Source organism: Lichenostomus cassidix, chromosome 1 (assembly GCF_008360975.1).
Source record: "Lichenostomus cassidix isolate B80296 chromosome 1, HeHo_3.0, whole genome shotgun sequence".
Taxonomy (NCBI): Eukaryota; Metazoa; Chordata; class Aves; order Passeriformes; family Meliphagidae; genus Lichenostomus; species Lichenostomus cassidix.
In genome coordinates this window covers 113,068,219-113,089,682 of record NC_139479.1, presented here as the reverse complement: position 1 = coordinate 113,089,682, position 21,464 = coordinate 113,068,219, and the positions used below count along the sequence as shown (strand labels likewise).

General features: G+C 39.6%; 1 long non-coding RNA gene across 1 annotated transcript in view; it reads left to right on the top strand.

Moving 5' to 3' along the window:
* The window catches only part of LOC146445597 (uncharacterized), a 33,140-nt gene extending 12,612 nt beyond the window's left edge, over positions 1 to 20,528 (top strand). The window contains exons 2-5 of the long non-coding RNA XR_014852715.1: positions 663 to 825; positions 17,729 to 17,802; positions 18,803 to 18,936; positions 20,444 to 20,528. This is a non-coding gene — a long non-coding RNA (uncharacterized LOC146445597). The remainder of the gene's footprint in view (positions 1 to 662; positions 826 to 17,728; positions 17,803 to 18,802; positions 18,937 to 20,443) is intronic.
* The last annotated feature ends 936 nt before the right edge of the window (positions 20,529 to 21,464 follow it).

The window sequence follows — 21,464 nt, the reverse complement described above, 5'->3', positions numbered from 1 at the left end:
TGGAGCAGAAATAACTCCCCTCTAGTACTTCCTTTAAATTTTTCTCTTTTTTTTGAGAAGGGATAGTGCATGCTATCAGAGATTATTCCACTGAATTCCAAGTGGTCAACGTGGCTCTGTGCTCCTTTATCAACATCCCTAGATGAAGTTCTCTGCCCTATGCATCAGTGGCTTCTTTTCTGGTGTGCTTGTGATTTAGTGATAGCAAAACGTCTATAATGATGTCACCCTTGGTTTTTTTTCTTTTTTGTGTCTCTTTTTCCTCATTTCAAATGTAATTCCTCTTGAAATTTAATGTAATAAATCTGTGCTTTCTTCCTACTGAGTAAAGTTGTGCTCAGCTGTGTGAGTTTAGCCCAGGAAAATCTCTTCCAGTGCCAGTTGAAGTATTAGAGCTCCTGTTTGTTCCTCCCTCTCTCCCATGCTCCAGGGTTGGTGTATAGCTATCCAAGTGAGTTTCCCTAAGTGTCAGGCTGCTGCTTCTTCTGATAGACTCAATTACAGCTCCTTATCACTTCCCCAGATTTCAGCCCCCTGGGCCAGATCGTTGCTTTTAGAACACGCAAATTTTGTCATCCTCTGCTGTTCAATCTGCCTTCAAATCTCTCTCACTTGATAGGCAAGCTGATATTTCCCCCCCTGCTCTTCTTATCTCTGCTCAGAGACACTTCTTCGTGGGATAACATCCCCCAGTTGGAGGAGCCAGCGATGCCTTGCTGGTGCCATCTGCACAGCTACAGAGAGGCATCTGTCTCTGTCACTGCCAGCCCAGGGCTTTGTGCCTGCAATCCAGCCTGGCCCCCACCCAGCCACCATCAGTCACAGGTGAGAGGGGCCTGGTGCCCTCCAGCTCCTCTGCAAAATCGGGGACCTGCCCTGGGAGAAATGGGGAAGGGGAGAGGAAAAGCACCACACAAAATCGTGCTTTCAATGTGGCTACTGTTCAGTACCGAAATTTGGAAGTGGGGGTGGTTTAATATTAACACAATGGACTTAGCAAAGGTTTATCAATCAGAATGTTAAATCACAAAGGAAATTAAGCTCTTTTAAACTGCCTTGCTGTGGAGAGCCTAATCACTGCAGGGCATAGTGCTTAATCTGAAACCCTTCCTGATGCTGCTTTTCTTGCATGGTTGGGAGAGCATCTAGAATAGGAAAGCAGGCTCTTTCAATCAAGCACAGTATATTTACTTTATATATATGCATATATATAATTTTATTTCTTATGTCACTGCTTATTAAACTGAAATCCATCATCATAGTTTGTCAATGACTTATAATTTAACCTTTTGCTCTACATAAATATTCAGTTCTCCTTAGAGCAATCAGAAGAAAGCCTGGTGAACCTAATAATACAGGATTTAATACAAACTATGTGCAGGAGGTAATTGGTGAAATGACCTTTCATTCGTGGCAGTAACTTCACACTCCTGATTCAGAATTATTCCCCTGCTTTCTACCTCTTTAAGCTTGTTGTTTTGAATAATGACATCTCTCAATTGGCAGATAGCAGATCTGAAAGAGAGAATTTTCAGGAGGTGAGTTATGCCCTGTGGACACACTCCTGCCTAGGGTGGAAATGTCTGAGAGCCTGTCAGTAAATGAACCTGGGCTGCTGGGAGCACTCCTGGAATTGCCCAGGCTGGCATTTTTCAGTGAGCATACCCCAGGACACTGTCTCAATCTTTAACTTTCAAATATTTGTAGTGAGAGGACCCGAAGGTGCTTATGATGATTCAAGGGCTGCCAAGTGCTGCTCAAAATGCAGGATTTTCAGGGCTGTCAGTGAAGTAACCATGGCAAGGAGTTAAATCCCAAGTCTGGAGACCCTTGCATGGGCACGATCTGTGGATCAAGGGACAGGCATCAATTGTGTGAGCTGGGAGGTGTAAAGCATGTCTGGACATGGCTTACAGCAACCAAAACCTTGGGATTTAGCCTGCCAAGGGAGCCCTCCTTCACAGAAGACAGCTCTTGCCAGCTGCTTTGTCACATAATTGTGCTTGTGTGGCAGGAAGTGAGCATTTCTCTCCATTTCTGTCAGTGAGGAGGGGGCACAGCTCTCTGGGGGTCAACATCAGAGGTTAAGGGTTTGTTTCTCATGTCTTCAAAAGAAAAAGGACCTTGTCACCACCTTGGGGAGCTTGTCACCATCAGCTGGGGTCACTGCAGCGAGAAATGGCAGCTCATGAGACAATTTAGTGTTTCATTGCTGGGTCAGAAGTGTGTGTGCCTAAGGAAAGACTGTTCTCCATATCCCTGGTTTTGTAGCAGTGCTAAACAGGGAAATCCTGGTGGTGTTTCCTAAAGGCCAGCTGGGACCATGGACAGCACTCTCTGCCACCCAATTAGTGCATCCAAATAAATCCAACCTTTTCATGCCTTCTGTACTTGAGAAAATACTTGAAAAATACTCCAACTTGAGGAGTTGGAGCTTAATTGTTCGTTACCTGGATATATTTTATTGGAAAACATTTCTGAATGGCTGTAGGAAGCTGGCTTTTGTAATGCTTCCAGAAACAAAAGTCTGAGTACCAAATGCTGTCAGGACCCAAATTATTACTTTCAAGACTAGAAATGTGATGGGGTATTTTCAATTAGCTCCAAATTCTGAAGTCGGCTTGTGTGCTAACACTATTATTTTATTAAGATGAAAGGCAAAAATGTGTGTTTTTTCAGTACATTAAATTTAGTGCCACTGTTTCAGCATTAGTCTGTTTTTTCCTTACCTTTCTGTTCCCATTGTTTGCTAAAGGGACAACTTAAAATGTATTTCACAGTGGACAGAGGAAACCAGAAAGCTCGGTTAAAATACTTCTCTTATTTGTTACATCTTGATTGGTCCTGAATGTTGTGACTGCCCATTCTCATTGAAGGCAACCATCCATTTCCTTCCAAATATTTGATGGAGGGGTTTTTCCTTGATTTGTTATGATGTATATGAAATTACGGGAACTGATGAAGACAGTGTCTTAGTTTTCTGCTCTGTGGGAGCTCTGAGCACCCCTTGTTGCCGGAGCAGTCACTGACCAAGCTACAAAGGCCATGTACCCTAGAAAAAGGTTTGAAGCTCTGGATCACTTTGGTAAAAACTGGCTTTCACAGCATAGTTTTTTAACCCACGTGGTGTTCTGAGTGGAAAAATGGTATTTGCCTTGCATCTCTGTGAAAAAGAAATGGGGGATGGCCTACAGCACAACAATTGAATGATTTCTGTGTCAATTACTTTATTTTGATAGATTGTCTGTGTAGCCTGAAACCTATTTTACTTTCCACAGTATTTGTGATCTTTAAAGCTGTATTCTTCATATCTTTCCCTGTAAGAAATTTTTTTCACTAGGAGCCCAAACAGATTTGCAAGTGTGTGATGGACATGAAACTGGCCATGTGGTCTTGGAATATGAATTTTGTGTGCCATTTTCCCTTGACTTCTGAACAGAAGAGGCTAGAGGCATTAGCTTGTGGGTGATTAATTTTCCATGAGAGTGTTATCAGATTATTGCTATGTTCCAAAATAAATGAAGTTTCCCTAATATAGATAATTCCTATAAAAATAGGTCTTAACTACCTATAGATTAACAGCAGGGGAGAAATAAACGTGAAAAAACCCCACCACATGATAAAGATTTTTATGGAAAGTTGCCCAGGGGAAAAGGACCTGGGGATGCTGGTGGCCAGCAAGGCCAATGACATCCTGGCCTGGGTCAGGAATAATGTGGCCAGCAGGACCAGAGCAGTGATTGTCCCCTGTGCTGGGCACTGGTGAGGACACAGCTCGAATCCTGTCTCCAGTTCTGGACCCTCACAGCAAGAAAGACGGTGAGAGGCTGGAGCTTGTCTAGAGAAAGTTCTTGGAGGTATTTTCCAACCTAAATGATATAGCACCCACTATTTTCTCCCCCCTACATCTACCAACAGTGTGGATGCCACTTGATTTACCAAAGGGAAGAATAGTTTATTATAACATCTATAGTTCTTCTTGGCATTTCTTTCCTAGTAAGATGTGTGGCTGGGAAGTTTAAGGTTACTGCTATAAAAATGTCATCCTTTGTTTAAAAAAAATAAAATAAAAGTGATACATTGCTATATGATAATGAAGCACTTTGATTAAAAGCATCCAACAGCCCATGATGTATGGGAGCTAGCTGGAAGACCATTGGAGTGTAATTAATTATTAGCTGTTCTTTACGAGGTCTGGTTGCTCTTCGCAGAATTGATTTTGAATGGTGACAGAGAAGCCAGCTCTTGTTTGGAATGCTGCACCATCAATATGTGGATGTTGGCAGGAGCAGGTGGTGTGTGATGGGTGATGGAGTGCAGAGCCTTTCACCTGCAGGCTCTTGCTCAGGCTGAAGTCAGACAAGTTGTTGAGGTGATGAAGTTGTTGCTGGACTGGTTGGGAGCCAGCACAGCTCCTGTGTGGTGGGTGTGGATCTGTGTCCTCAGATTTGTGGTGGAGCACAATGGGACTCTGCCACAACTTTTTTGTGCTGCTCTCCATGCCACCTCCTCTGCTCTGGGGTTAAATCGAGGAGTTAACACAATTTATCCCCTTTTATGAGAGCTATATATGCTTTAAATTGAGGTTTTCAGAAGGCAATGGTGCTAATTCACTAGAAGATACTTGTTAGAAGTTGATCATCTGAGAGGTTGTTATTACTGCAAAGGATTTTCATAACCTATCATTCAATGATTTGAGTTAATGAAACTAAACTGAAATAATGAAAATAATTTCCCCTTATTCTCTTCTCTACAATGCAAAAATCTTTGTTTCCTGTGAATGCTGCTCTCTGCAAAGAGAGAAAACATTTTAGGCTATCACTAGGTCGAAGCATCAAAAAACAATTTAATACAATTTTTACATAGATAAAACACAAGGACATAAAGGTTTGTCTTACTATGGTTTTTTTTACTAATTTGGCCACCTGAACTCTTGGCAGAAAGAGCCTGAGGTTTTTCTAGGATCTTTTTTCAAATGCAGATGAGAAACTTAACTTGGTGTTTTTATTATTTCAATCTGAATTCATTGAAAGTTGTAAAAGGATTTTCAAGTGTACTTTTCTGAATGTAAATTGAGGAAAGAATTCTGATTATATAAATGCACATAGCCTGCTCTGAATTTCATGAAAAGCAAAAAATTCAAAAACCTCCAGTGCAACAAATAACCCCAACCCTAAAATCATTTAGTGATAATTTGAAAATCAAACAGGAAACCTTTATGAATTGGATTTGATCCAGGTTAGCATGAGACCATCCATGTTAAGTGTGTGGTTATTCCATGAACAAAGAGGTTAAATTTGGAAATGCTGAAACCATGTCCCAGCACTTAGTACCCTTACTCTAGGGTCAAACTTCAGTAAAAACTGCTCTTATATTATCCTCTGGTCTACAGCAAAATAGAAGAATGGTGCAATTAGGCTCAAACATTGTCCTGTTAGTTTTGAATTTGAAATTTTGTATTAGAACAGTTTTCTTGTAGGTTCAGGTTACCTGGAGCAAGTGAGAAAATCATGGGTGTCATTTGCCCAACCAGTCCTTTACAGAAACAATAACAGAGAGCAGTGGATGGCAGGCAGGACTGGGACTTTTTCCTTTGTTCTGGAAATATCTATCTGGGGCAGCTGCAAGGAAAAGAGTCTGGGGAGGAGCAAGGCAAGTGTGGCTGGGAATAGTTTTGATTAAATCCATGCAGGAATGAAAGGCCAGGCACCAAGTGCCTGGAAGGCTGCAGTCTGCACTGACGATGTGAGCACGAGGGAAAGGTTTCAGGACTCTGTCAAACAGCCCAGGGCTGCTGCTCTGCGTGTGGCTTTCCTGGATGTGGGCAGTAGTTCCCAGTCCTTGAGCTGAAACCTGGAAGCATTTGGACTGCAGGTCTCCAGCAGTGGTTCCTGTAGGTCCAGCCTTGGGGAGGGATGATGCTGGGAGGTGAGGATTTCTTTCCCTCCCTCTGGATGGGAAGGGGATCTGTGCTTGCAGGGGGGTCTCTTCCTTACTGTTCAGCTGGGAGATAAACAGAATCCAGCTCTGGCCTTAATGTCTTTTCTTCCTGAAATGAAGTCTTCCCTTTTTTTAGTGCAGTCCCACTGCCACGTACTCTGTAGCTTATTTCATATATGAAAATAATAGTTTATAAATTGCATTTGTGGTTAACTTTTGCTTATACGTCATAAAGAGAAATATCCTATAATTATTATGGTCCCCTAGTAAATGCGCTGTTATTACCTAGTTATTTTGGCCATATGGATTACACCATATTTAAGGTCCCAGTTCAATAAAAGTACATCTGGTTCCTGTGCTGAAAAAACCTATTAAAGATTGAGGAAACCATGCAAATAGATTTATATGGTCTTTTGTAGGATTTTACAGTGTTTAATTGGCCTTTCTGTTGAGAGTAACCATGACAAACTTGAAATTCTGGGAGTAGCTACTCTGAGCAATAGTCTTGCAGTTACTACGGAGTTAATATCTGCCATTCTCCCACTACTCCATGTTTTAAGGGTCTCACTTGTTAGAGTCTCCTCCACTTCCTTTGGGGGAATATCCCACAGCCTCATAGATCTTGATGTCAGGAAGTCTTTGACCACAATTTATGTAACTGCGTATGTTTCATATGGCCCATGTAAAATATGCCCTAGGATTTCATGAGGGATAAAAAAAAGACTTCAACATGAGTGGCATTAGAAAGACTTCCTCTGTAGTCTATAAAGCTGGTTTGTTAAACAGAGCTGAAAATGGGCTGCAGGGATGTATTTGGGGGAGGGATTCTACAGCTGGAATGAGCAGCATTTCTGCTCAGAGAAACAAGTTTACCAGGAGTGATGCAAGAGCTGAAACATTTTTGTTTCCTCTCCACTGACAGGCTCCTGGCCAAGCTGACTCTGTAGTGCTACCACAGTTTGCTGATGTTCTTGCACTTCAAACAACCATCACTTGCAGATTTCAGATTTTTTTTTTTTTTCATTGTAATTTACATATTATCCCCTGCCCTCGTGAGAACTTTTCAAGTACTTAGCATGTTTACATTTGCTGTGCCTATTACAGCAAATGTAAGACTTACTGCAGGTTTAGGTCTAGATATTGAGTGCTTGGCCTCTATGAGAATTGTCTAGGCTCAGGTGAACCCTGGACAATGCCCATGAAATTGTGTGGGCTGTTTTGTCAGAGGTGAAATCCATGCTAGAGCCCAAAACCACCACTTCTGTGTTATAGAAGGGAGACAAGGCTGATGTTTCTTAGGCTTTAATCTGCTGCTAGAAGTTTCTTTGAAAAAGTATTGCAACTTTTTGTTTTAGTTCTTTTCTTCCCCTGCTTCCTCCCGATTAAATCTTTAATGAGGATCTGAGTAATTTAGTGTATCTCTGTTTCTAAATCGAGAGGGCAAAAGTTTTCCTTTACTTATTAAGATATTTGTCTAAGATGGTTCTGGATCATTTTCTTGTTGGCATGATGACGACTTTTTTAGCTTTAGGCTCGCACTCTCAGCTGTTATTAAAGTGTGAAGTGATAAACTCCTTTTATCTGAAAAGATGTTTGAGACTTAATCACACAACATACAGAGATAACATTAATTTCTGCTAACCAGTTTTAAGGAGTGAAAGTTGAAACTTTTTATGACATTCTTCATCTTTCTGTAAGGAAAAAAACTTTGGAGGAAACTTTATTTTGTAACCCATGCAGCAAGTAAAATTATAGTGCATGAAGGATAACTGGAATAAAAAAGCTGAGTTTCTATGCACTCAGCTGTCTACAGGTGGGGGCCAAACAGGAGTAATGTCCACAGGATTCATGGATCTCTCTTTGGGACCATGCATTTCCTTGGGATTGCCTCCTAGGGCCATGGACTATGTGTACACACAGAAGGATAAAAACCCTTCTCTTTGTTCCTCTGAAAACAAAACTTCAGACCACAGACACCAGACCTTTGGTTGTGCTAGAGCTCCAAGTGTGGTTTCTGTGTACAGGGGAATGAGACACAGTTTTCTCTGTGTAGCCTAAAAGCATTTATTTTGTTATTAATTATCGGAACAGTTTTGAGGGGGAGGTAGGGAACAGAGACTGGTTTTGCTGTGTGAGGGCACATTCCCCTTACAGCTACAGAGTGCTGTGAGAGGGAAGGGGTGAAGAAAGGAGCCACAGTCACAGACATAAAGTGTGAGGGGAAGTTTTGTAGGAAATCCAGCTCCCAAGGAAGAGATGGGAAGGCTCCAGCAGCAGGTTGCCCAGAATCCAGGCTGGGTGAAGGGCTGTGAGGGAGGGAAATGAGCTGAGGGGCAGGAGAAGGAGCTCCTGCCTGGGAATGATGCCACAGGGAGCAGCTGCTGGCCCCACTTGTGCTCCAGCTCTTTTTGTGAGGGCAGATCCCTGCCAGGGGAGGGGAAGGGGGAGCATCCAGCATATGCCACATTCCTGGGTTCAGTGCCTCCCACAAGCTGCCTTTCACAGGAACACACAAATGCTCTTCTCCCCTCTGTGTGGTGTTGTGGCAGGGATGATGGGAAATGACAGTACTGAACCAAGAGAACCCATCCAAACATGTTATTTGGCTAAAATGTAAAGAAATGCCTTGCAAAACCAATGATTTATTTCTAGCACTCCAGCTCCCCAAATGTGTCTGCAGCTAAATGTTTGCATTTGAAGGTTTTTGCAAATCAAACCCCTTATTTGGGTCAAAGAAATAGGTAATGCAAATAAGTAAAATAAAAATCCCCACTGAAATGAGCATGTAAAATTTGTTTGTGGCAGGGTTCTCATTGTCTTTGCATTTAAAACAGCAACCTTGAAGCATCGAGCTTTAGCTGAAGTCTTTTGAGCTCCTTAGAGTCACCTATTCTTTCATAAACAAGAAATAAAAGATAATACCAGATATTTTTAGGGTCAGAACATCTGTCTTTAATGTAAACGGGACTGTCTTCAGGCATTTTCTCATGTGCTGTGCTTGCACGTTTTTGTTTATTATTATCAGATGAGTTGCCTTTGTAAAAGGGACATGATCTATTAACTATTTACATTCACACATCTGTCTTGTATGGAAATCTACTGGCATAGGAAAATGTGTCACGGCTTGTAAGGATGCAGCTTCACCAAACTGCTGCTCCTGTGAGCTGCACAGGCATCTATTTAGCAGCTCTCACAAGCCATGTTTGCTCAGCTTTGCAGCTGTCTTAGCCTCACACAGGCATCCTCCAGGGCTGTAGCTGTAGTTTTCACTCTTTCCAGGAGAATGTTTACATTAAGATGCTCAAAAAATGAAGCAGAATGAAATTTAAAAAGGAGTCCTGATCAGATGTGACCATGCAGAAGTGTGTTAGTCTGGTCCAGCAATTCTGGGTTTGGAGTCCAGGAGTACAAGAGTCTCCTACATTTCTGTTTGTCCTTTGAGTAGGTTTCTAGCACTGTTCCAGATTAAGTTTTTCATTGGAGCAACACAACCAAGAGAAATTAAAAAGAAAAGAAATTGCATTTTCAACTGAGTGCAGAATTTCAGGTGGGTCTACCTGATGCTTCAGTAACATTAGGGTTTGACAAAAGTACAGAGGCTGAAGTGCACAATACGAAAATCAATGTTAGGTGATTTCTTAAGGTAATATGCTTGTGGCTGCATGCTAGACATCATTTAATGCATAGATATCTGCATCCACTGGGCAAGAAATGTTGTGTGTGTGGGGAATAGCAATGAGGAGAGCAGGGTGGAAGAGTCTCACTGGCATTCAGAGTAAAAGCAGCAGGAACACCAGCAGCAGACTTCTACTGAAGAGACCTTTAAAAGACAAACCCAAAATTACACATGGGCAACCACTTTTTTTTGTGTTCCCTTCCAGGACTACCTTATAGTGCTTCTGGTAGTACAAAACACCCTAAGATTTGTATATTAACACTAAAAAGTACAGAGGGCTGGTGTTATTTGAACACAGGATTTCCTGCAAAGAGAATTGAGCTTGGCTTTCAAATTCACAGCTCACTTGCAAGTCTCACAGGGAGAAATCTGTATTCCAGCATTTTAGGAGAAGTCAGATCTTCAGTCTCTGCTCTGGGCTTGTGTGGTGTCTGGCTATGGGACAGCATTAAATCTTGGTGTGACCTTCTTGTGTCTTTATTTCTTTTCCCCCCAGTGTGTGTGAGGTGATTTTTTTGTGTGGTTAGTTTTTTTTAGCTTTAGTTGGGGTTTTTTGTGTGTGTGTGTATTAAGTCCAAGTTTAGGTTTTTACAACAGTGTGTGGGGTGGTTTTTTTCCCCTTTCATTGTTCCTTCCTAGATGAAAGCTCAGCCTTTGTAGTGTTTTCTGAATTGAAATTTGGAATAGATATCTTCATCCAAAACTAATTTGAAAAAAAAATGTGGTTGTAAAACCTGCTTATGTTTTTAAGCAGAGGTTCCAATACAGTAGGATCTGCTTACCTGGTCAGTCACTGACTGACTGGGCATGATACATATAGACAAAAAAAAGTCACGTTTTACTTGAGTGGATTTTTCCTGCAGTTGTTCTAGTGATATTTCCATAAGACTGTACAAATGTGTATTTTTTAACTGAGCTAAAACCAGGGTGAAAAATTAACTGTTCATTAGGCCTTTTCACCATTCTATGCCATTTCTGGTAATGGTTATTTATTTTATAATGGTTTGGGTTGGAAGGGACCTTGGAGATCACCTCATTCCAACCCTAGTCCCTTGCATTCCCTGGTAAAATCAAGTCCTCTGCTGGATTTAAGATGGTTCCATGGGTTTGGAGCAGCCTGCACAGCCCTACCTACCCCCATTTCTGAAATTACCAGCCCTGATTTCTTGTCCTTGCCTGTAGCAGTAAATAAAACACTGCCAGCAAGAAATTCTGCCTCCTTAATCTCCAATCTTTTCTTGTTTGTTGGTAGCTTAAAAGCAAAATTCAGATAATGATATATTGATTTCTGTGTCAGGCTATCAATTCACTGTATTTACTACTAAAAAACCCCAAACCCCAAATATACAATATCTGATTATCTGATAGATTCTGAAAGGAAGATTAAAACTATTTTTAAAAATCAATTGAATTTAGCTCTGTAGATTTTGGAAATGTAGATTGAATGCTGCTGGCTCTGGCTATGCTTTTCTGGCTTGCTATTGCCATTTAGAATGTCACTGTTTTAAAGCTGAATAAATAACTAACAACCAAGAGATAATAAAAATGTTATTTAGTATGCTATTCCCAGTGCCTTAGGAAAGGTTACAAACCCTGATATCTGGTTAGTGGTCCCAAGGGTTTTATAGCAAGTTATTTAACTACCCATTTATTAATTTATAGTAGTTAATGAGAGCTAAAATGTAGACACTGGATTCAGGTTCCTAGAAAAACAGACATAAATTATGACCAAGTTTAAAGAGCATGATGGATCAAGTGATCATCCTGGTAACCACCAGAAGTTTAGTGTCTGTTCCACAGATATTTATGGTGATCCAGCTCTGCCTTCTAGGACAGAGCTTTCTTTTAGTCTTCACTGCTGCTCTGTCAGCTCCCAGTCATCTTGTCTCCAAGACAGGAAAGACTTCAAATCTGGCACTGAAAGGAACATATGAAGTGCAATTAAAAATGCAGTGGGTGTTTGCAAATGGGTGGGGCAATTCTGCGTGGCATTCTTACTGTCTGGTATAAAACTGCAGGCACCGCTATGTCGTGTTTGGAAAAGAAAATAAAAAAAATCTTTGTTATATTCTGTTAGCCTAGATCAAAGCTAGTTCACAAATTCTTCATGTTATGGAACATCTTTCCTAAATCTAAATGTAATTCTGTCCACTATTTGCCAGGTTTTAAGGTCCAGATGGCTCAGGCTTGTATTTACGCTGAAGGAAAGGATGCTAATCTATCATAATATTCTTGTAGTAATCATCAAAAATGTTGTCCAGGGTCTTGGGGCTGGTTCCTTTGAAAGCTTAGATGTGCTAATAGGTGTTTGTCAAACTGAGGTCCTTGTGGACTCAGACCCTTAAAAAGGTGGTTGAGTCCATGTTTATTTTTCAAGGCATAGGGGGATGCAAAGGTTTACATAAGCTGATGTATATAGAAGTTAGTGGTGTGGAATTATGAGCTATTTGATTAAATGGGTGCTGAAGTGTTCAATTCCTTAAAGACCAGTTTAGCCTGGGTATATGCAAACAAGCATCCTTAATCCAAGTCATTATAGCTTTGGTATTGTAACCAAATATAACTGTGTTCATAGCAGTTGTGGAATACAATGGAAAGTGAAAATTAAACAGGGGGAAATTTACTGCTGTTTCAATCATGCTGAGTTATTGTAGTCATGTAAGAACACTTAGAAAAGCATGAAGCAGTTAGAATGCCAAGTTTCTATAATATTATCTGGCAAGCAAAATGGTGCAGTATTATGTAAGTTAATATTTCTTGACACATGCTGACATTTTAGTTAAAGCTTCTAAATTATTTTAGACTTTAAGGAGAGAGTGCATATTTTTTCTGTATTCCTGGCAACCTCTTCAGGTTGTTTGGTGTGGAGCCTGCTTGATTGTGATCTGCCCTGCACACTTGTAACTTAGCAATTTTAAATTTAACTTGGGCAGTTGTTGATTCTGAGCAGTGGTTGAGTGAGAAGTTCTCTGCTCTAGAGCATGTGCCTAAGTTTTAATAATTTATTATTCAGTGGTAACACCTTCATCCTGTGTCATGATCTCAGTCCTTTTAAACTGTAGGAATAGCACTGTAGTGAGTGATTATGCTGAGCTCTGGGGGAAATACAGAAGCTGTTTCAGGAAGTACAATTAGATTTCAGTAAGATTTCGAGATGTCCATGATATGCTTGGATGGGAGAGTTAACTTCAAGCTGGTTGTCTTGGTGCTGTCTTGTTTAAACCTGATTTTAGCAGGGGGTTGCAAAGGCACCTAGAGTATCCTATTGGAACCAGAACAGTTTGTGCCATAAATGCAGGGTGAATGCAGCAGAGACCCTGCTGGACCCTATAGAGAAAGTGGTCAATAAAACCTGTGTGGTTACAGCCAGGCTGATTGCTCCTTGATACACCTCATACATCAACCACAGAGGGCACGACCTGATGTCATCCCTCCTGGGCTTTTAGGGGAAAAGAAGGGAGATCTGGTCTGTCTCAGATGAAGTAGGACATGATAATCCAATTCTTTCCCTTGCACTGTATTGAAGAGAAAAAGAACCAAGATAGCCAGATATGACACAAAGAAGGGAAAGTGGGCAAACACCCAGAGGACATTCTTAGCTTTTTCCCCTCTTGGTTTTATGAGGAGTTTCCACCTCGAGGCAGAGGGGGTGAGAAATGAGTCCTGCCTGGAGGGACAGATTGAGGTGCTCCTGCTGTGCATGGGGAAGGCTCTGTTGGGTCATGTGCAGGGTGTGCACTGGTAAGTGGAACAGGCAATTTTGGCAGCTGTGTTTGTGACAGCCAACGTGCCCATGGCAGCTTTCTGGAGCCCAAATCCTGCTGGCCAAGGAGGCAATCTGTGGAGAAGAATTTCACATGATATACTACTTAGTCAAATCCTAATTTGAGCAGGGCATGGAGGGTTGAATTACGTGTGAAGCTAAAAAGCTGACTCAAGTTCCATAATTGCTTCATTATGGTCACCACTCACTGTCTGGTGGATAAACTCAACCCTCTTACTAGATTGTGGGGCTGCAGTACGCTGAACTTGCCTTAGGAACTACTGTGTGGAAAACTGGAGAGATAGTACCTACACCTCACAGAAATATTCAAATGATAGAAGAGAGGCTGAATTTTACCATTACAGCTGCTGCTGCCCTGTGGGTCACTGTAGCTTTACTGTGCTTGTTCTGAATTTTAAATATGGTCTTGTAAGCTCTTGGGTGGAGTTGGCCTTGGTCTATTACTTGATGCTTTATGAGAAGCTTACTAAAATATTTGAATATATATGGTAGGATAAACCTTGGAAGACGATAATAAAAGTTCTAATCTTTGTAGTGTCACATACATGATTTAACTACTTTGGTTATGTGAGATAATAAGTATTAAAACTAATTATTTACATCCACATGAGCTCCTCCAGTAACTGTGCAGAAAGAGAGCAAAAAGAGAGCAAAGAGAAAGGTTTTTTTTTTTTTTGGAACAATTTCTGTCTCAGGCTGCATTGTTTCCTAAGCCATAAAATGAGCTGAGCCACACACAGTTGCTGCTGTGAGGTCTCTGCTCTCTCTGCTGCTTTGCCGAACACCCGCATCTGACCACCTGTTCTCACTCAGCCCAAAACATCCAAAAGAGAACTTCAAACCACAAAAAATGCCTTGAGAACAACTGCCCTGTCCCATCCAGCCACACAGTCATCGTCAAGCTGTTTAAAACACACCTTGCTATGAATAATGAGGAAGGGCAAGTGGGTAGGAGACTGAACAACCTGGAGATCTTTATAAATCATTGCTAGAAAATTATCTAGAGTGGGGATTCAAAAGACGATCTGCATTCTCACCTATTTCTAGTTACATTGTAGATGTTTTCTGGAAATCTTCTTGATTTCAGATGTGGTTACACCCCAAGTTATCCTCTTTTTATTTGACCTCATTCACTAGAGAAAATATGTCTTCTCTATTCAAGACTGATTTGAAGACCTGGTTCCAATATTCCAAAGCTTTGCTTTTTTTATATTTACCTTTTTATTTAAGTTAATTAACTATTTTCTGCAACATGTGTAAAATAAAATTAGTAATATATTTTACACTGTTATTTTTGACAACAGGCAGGTAATTACCCTCAAAAAGTAACAGATTTTGATCTAAATAAGTATCTAAATTATAGCTATTGAGTTGTAAAGAAAAACAAATTCAGCTAATCCTTATTTCCATGTGCCAATTAGCTAAGTGTTAATCAATCTACTATATAAATGAAAATGAGAAGACTCAGCTCTCTGGTAAGGTAATGTTTCTCATTAGCAACAAGTAAAACCTCACATTATTATTATAGGAGAAAAAAATATCCACTTCTCTTCCTGTTTAAAATGCCAATAAAACACAGCAAAAATCACCTTTAAAAAATCAATTTTTGCATATCTCTATGTTGAGAAACTTTTGGTCAAAGTATGATGATAGGTTTTATGACAGCCTGAGAGGAACAAAAGGAATGCAGGAATAGTTCAACAGACAAGCACTCTTCTTCTCTGTCTTCTTTCCCCAGTGTTGCCTCCTAGTTTTGAAAAATACACCTTGGTACAGGCACCATTGCCTTGGAAGTAGGATCCCAGTGAACAAATTCCCATGTGGGGAATTGTGGTGTTGAGAACACAGTGTTCTCTTTTATGGGCAAGCCAGGAAGGAGCATTTTGATGTTTTTTTATACATCATGTATATGAATGTGAAAAGAGCTATGTATGTGCACTGCAGAGAAGTTGTCTGTACCTATGTGTTTGTCCAAGATTTATTGGCTTTCACAGGCTATGGAATGATCATTCCCCTGAAAGTAAAAAAAATTCTTGATCCCACTCTGTGCAAGGGCAAGAGATGCAAACCAGAATTTAATAACAACTCTGTGAGGATAAATGCCAGCTTATTCTGTTAATCTCTGGATTTTCTAGAGACAGCATTGCAAGGGAAACAGGACTCTGTCTAGCAACCATAAGGAATTCCTTCACAGGCCAGCAATTGTCTATAGAAGCAGGATTATATCAGATTTCTCATGCTGGAAGCACTGCCTGGTTTGTCAAACCACTTCCATGGACATGATTGCAAGCATGTGAATATCCCCAGGACAGCTTAAACAAATAACATCTCCATGCTAACACATATATCTCTAGCTATCTTCTTCATGCTGAGTTTATTATAAAGTTGTGTTGGTTTTTTTTTTTTTTTTTTTTTTTTTTTGGGGGAGGCTTTTTTGTGGTTTGGTTTTTGGTTTTTAACTTTTAGATGTGTGTATCCTTTTGAAACTGAAAAATGAAACAGCAAGCTTGTGATGTGAAAAGTGAGCTTTTTCAGAAAGGTGTGTAGTGATCATGAAGTCATGACCACAGATGACCTTTGGAAGGGTTTTTCTATATAGTTGTTTGATGATTTCAGGCAGAGTGTGATTTTGTCTATATTTTCGAGGGTGTTTTAAAAGACAAAGCTAAAACATTACCATTTTTACATATCTATATATAATTTTTATAACAATTTTTATATTGTGTTGTAGACAATATATTTTCTATATCAGTGTGTAACTTTGTAAGAGATTATGCATACACTTAGTATGAATGTTTGTTTGTGTTTAAATATCATTGTAATTTATACACTAAATTACAGTTCCATGTACAGAAGGTGGACAGTGGAGCCCCTAATACTCATAGGCAAAAATATCACAGATTTTGTGATATTCTGTGATGAGTGCAGATGTATTTTCCCCGAATTAATTTTTATTAAAAAAACAAACAAAAACTTTCTAGCCTATATAAATGTTCAGGTTCTTCAAGGGCCAGCTTTAACATGCAAAAGTATTTTCTGAAAATGTCATCCTGAAAATTTGTTAGTAAGTGTCAGGATTTTGAGGAGCAAATGTATGCTCATGTAGGGTTTAAAAATTCAGGTACCTGTTGTGACAAGCTATTCACTTAAACAAAATATTAAAAGGACACCCCCCAAAAAATAGAAAAAAGTAAAAGGGAAAAAACACACTCTGTTATTCCCCTCTGCAACTGGACAGGGGAGAGAAAATAAAATCAAGGCTTCATGGGCTAACAGCAATGAAAGATCACTCACCAAATACTATCACAGGCAAAACAGATTCAACCTGAGGATGTTAATTGAATTTTTTACTAAGTAAAGCAGAGCAGGATAATGAGAAGTTAAATAAATCTTAAAGACAATGTTATGGAATAAAAGATTTATTAGTAATGGTATTTAAATCCTCAGATTAGACAACATTTTCTTAAATTTTCTTTTACAATCTTAAATGTTGCAAAAGTCTGGAGTTTCTATTAAAAATAACTGCACAACCATTCCCCCCACCACACAATAATAAAATTTCAGCAAAGACTCCCAAAACAGCACTGAAAAATGGTGGTACTTTGAGACATAATTTTCCTATTGATATTTTGTGGGGAGAAAAGGACTGAACTTAAGCCAAGTGTTAAATACTGACAATAAACCACTCCCTCTCCCTTCTGGCCTTCTTCCTTGGAAACAGAAACCCAATGAAAACTCTCCGCCAGGTTTCATTAGTTCTTGATCTGGATATTGATCTCACACGGATTTCAACTCAGTCAATTTGACTAACTTGAACAGAATTGCTCTTGATTGAGGGCAGTGGAGAGCTGGAGACCAGACCTATCACCAATGAGTTAAGTGTAATTTACTCATTGTCTTCTCAATGGTCTGCCATTAATGCCCAAGTTAATCTGCTATATGGCATGCCTGTTAATTTTGCTTTGTTATATTTTTCTTTCTGTGTTTTGGGATGAGTTAAAGCAGTAAAAGAATTTCCTCATGTATCTTACAGAAAAGATAGATGTGGCCATTTTAGCCAAATTGTCATGAAGGGTCCTTAGGAAACTGAAATAAGACTTTCTTCAAGTATCTGTGTATTTTCTGGTGCAGGAATGGAGTCTCAGTTAATCCTGAATTCAGTTATTTTTGAGTTGATTGTTGTACTGACAGAAGCCTTTATATTTATCAAGCACCATTCGTTTTGTTGTACATTGTACAATAAAAATGTGATGTGGGAGTAGGCGATAATCCAACCCTCATGGTTTCCTTCTGACCTGTCAAGCAGTCTTTGTTTGCTGTTGTTACAGAGGTGAAAATGTGGAGCAGCCTTGGGAAGATTTTCCAGTGCTGAACTCTGGTGAACATCTTTCCACACTTCTAGGTGACTTGGGTTTCCATTAATTATTTTTTCTAGACAGCAAGTTGATTTCAGAAGTATTCATGAGGGAAAACTTTGGTTTTTAGAATAATATTAAAGAGAATGTGAGGAATTTCAACAAGTCCCCACATATAAAATGCTTGGTCATGGCAAAGTGTGATCTGTTTTTCAAGTTTGTATGGAATGTCAATGAATGAGTTGCAAATATAATCCTACTAATGAACAAACCCCACATATTTTGTGTGATTCACTTCAAGCCTTGCCTTGGTACCTGAAGTAAACACAAAGAAAAGCAGTGAGATAGCTCTTTACCCATCCTACTTAAAAGTGAATAACCAACTTTTACAGCCTCCCCCACACCCTCTTCTTTTCCCTCTAGATCTGACAAGGCCATTGGTTTTGAGCTTTCTTCTTGCATTTGCCATCAGCCTCGTGGTGTTTGTATCTCAGAAATGGCTTCTGGATGAATGTGGAGACAATTCATTATTGAGTCTGTGGCACACAATTTATTTCTTTTCGAAGGATAGAGCTTTGCAAAACTTAATTTTCCCAAATACCGTTTTGTACCACCTGAATTTCTTGGTATAAAAGGGTGTACTGAAAAGGAAGCCTCTGTTTCCCACCATGTCCTGCAATTTGATATTTGCAGTGATTAGGAGTTAATGAGAAGGGAGCTGTGCTTCAAGATTCACTCTTGTTCTGTGCTTGGCTGACTTGGATCTGCTGGTTAACAGAGAGGCCCTTATTTGTTTTTAATGCCATAGCTAGAAAGGTAGCACCTTAATTATCATCAGTTCATCCAATATTGGCAATAGAAAGTGGTCTAACAGTATTTAAAATGACTTGCACACTCGTATTCAAAATAGCATGAATAAATTATTGTCAGATCCATGTGCTGTGGGGAAGAGAGATGAACTTTTAATTGCTGAATCATATGAATAAGTTATAAAGTAATGGTTTGGGTAGGAATGGGACAATGGTCACGTATTTGATATCTTTTCAGTGCTGAATCTCTTATATTTTCATTTGTGGTGAAGGGTTCACCTCAGCTGACCTGTGAGCATACAGATGTGAACTGTGGTAGTAACCAGAGCCTCAGAAGTCCTTTTGAGCCCTGGCAACACACTGCTCTGTTCTGTAAATAACTTTAATTCTTTAGGTCTAGTATTTCTCAAATTTTACAAAGCTCAGGTATTATTTATGTGAATCATACATTTTTCCTTACTGGAATTCTCTCTTCTGTCTTTTCTGAAGTTTCCCAGTGATCCAGTTTCGCTGGCAGCAGCAGAACTGCAAATACAGACAGGGACTTTGTTTTCCTCATATCTTCTGTAAGCAGACAACAGTGGAGTGCACAGCTGCTAAAGCTTTGCACCTGTATTTTGACAATTATTGCAATTAGAAATGGACTTGCAGTGACCAAATTCTGTCTGAATGTGCCCACAAATGGGAAGTTAGGACAGACAACACTGTGTGCTTGTGCCAGGGCATGGGAATGACTGAGGCTGAGGGAAATAACCCATTTGCCTACCAGGAGTGCTCAGCCTCATGAAGAGAAAAAGCACAAAGTACAACAGTTCCCCTTTCAGCTATTGTAGATTTCCCTGTTGGTCCCTCCACACAGGGCAAGCTATTTTTTAAGTTTTCACATCATCATGGTGATGCTAAATTATTGTTGCCACCATCTTGCATCCCCATGGATAAATGGGCTCCACAGATGCATTTCATATGTCTCATTTAAACAAAAAATTCTACTGATATATCCAATACATCTCATAATGTCATGAGTTGCTGTTTTTGTCTTGTTCTGCTATGGGAAATAGGCATAGAAAATCTTCTGGCTACCTGGAAACAAATTGTAGTGAGGTGAATGTTGGTCTTTTCTCCAAAGTAACAACAGAACGAGTGGAAATGGCCTGAGGTTGCTACAGGGGATGTTTACATTAATTATTAGAAAAAATCTTCACTGAAAAGCTCATCAAGCCCTGGGACAGCCTTCCCAGGGCAGTGGCTGCATCCCCACGCTGGAGGGATTTAAAAGAACAGTAGATGTGGTGCTCAGGGAAATGGTTTAGTGGTGGCCTTGGCAGAGTGGGGTTAACAGTTGCACTTGATGATCTCAAAAGTCTTTTCAAACCTAAACGATTCTATGACTCTGTGAAATTGAGTCAATTAAAATTTCATACCAAAAATTTATGGAGGGCTGGAGAAATGAAAGCTCAGCAAGATCCAAGCTTTCAACCAGGATCGAGCCTTGTGCCTCCACTAGAAGGATGGCTGTTCAAAAATGGTGATATAAAATAGAATCTATGACGTCTTTTTATTAACCTTTAGTATCTTAATATTAAGGGTGTACCTGAGCTAGATTTTGAATATTTTCTTTTAAAAAAGGGTAATGCTAGAAGTGCAATAAATAAATAAACAAACCAGTCATCTGATTATTTTGTTTTATTTATTTTTTACTCCCAAGACCAGAGAGTTTAAAAAAAACCTCTGTTCTCATGTTGTGTGTCAGCAGCAATGTATATAAAACCTAAAAGTGAGGGAATGTTTTTTTTGTGCTTATGCACAGTGAGTTTCTGCTGTATTTAAAGGTTGTTTTTCAGGAGAGCTCAATCTTTCCTTCAAATATTGCTATTCACAGGTCAAATTATGCTGTACACTCTAGCTGAAGACCTGATCTTGGCTGGAAATGACAATTAAGAAATTTGCTATTGAATATCAACCCTATTTTTGGTCAATTTTATATCTATTATATTTTATATCTTTTACATCTGTTAAATAAGGCTGCTGATTTCTGCCCAAACTCCAATTTTTTGCCTCTGGATATATAGTCAGGAAAGAACTATTCCTGTCATTTGAGCAAAATGGTGATAAAAAATATTCTTTATGTAATAAGCAGTAAGGATCATGCAGTCTTAATATTTGCAATTACTGTCTACTTTTCCAGCTAAATATTCAAGTTAAACTCATTGCGCTACTCTCAAAGCATATTAAAAGAGTCAACAAATAAAAGAGAAAGAAATTCAATATTTTGTCAGAGGAATGTAATCCAGCAGTATTTCTGTGTTATGATGCCAGCCTTGTACTTGTATTCAGCAAATCTTTTTTAAAGGCTGAACAGCATGAGACAGCTTTTACCCCAGAGGAGCACTAATTGGTGATTTGAGAGAAATGTTAAGTATTTCCTCCATTCTTTCGTTCTATTTTTCTGCTTCTGCAGTAAAAACTTGAGGGGGGAAATACCTGACAAAGGAGGAACCCACAGTTAGTAAACTCTTCACTGCTGGTATGTCTGTCAGGAAATTAGATCAATGAAAATTAATTCACTCCTATAAGAGTAATTTCCTCACTTAATGTCTTCATCTAGCATGAGGGTGCCTTCTCCCCTGCCTGCTTTAAGAGCAGTAAATCAGTTGAGCACTCTATTCCAGACAGTGCTACAGAGGTCTTTAAATTCTCAGAATTATGTGGTGATTTTTTTTTTCCCCTCTCCTTTTTGTTTTTCTGAGGCTGAAAGTATGCCATGAGCTCAGCAAGAAGTTGTGATGCTGTGGCCATCTTGGTGCAGAGAGCATGTTTAAGATTTTTCAAATCAACTTGTCCTGTTTGAGCCCAAAGAGGCTGTTTTACAATTCCTTTGTGCCACAAACTGTGCTTTAAGT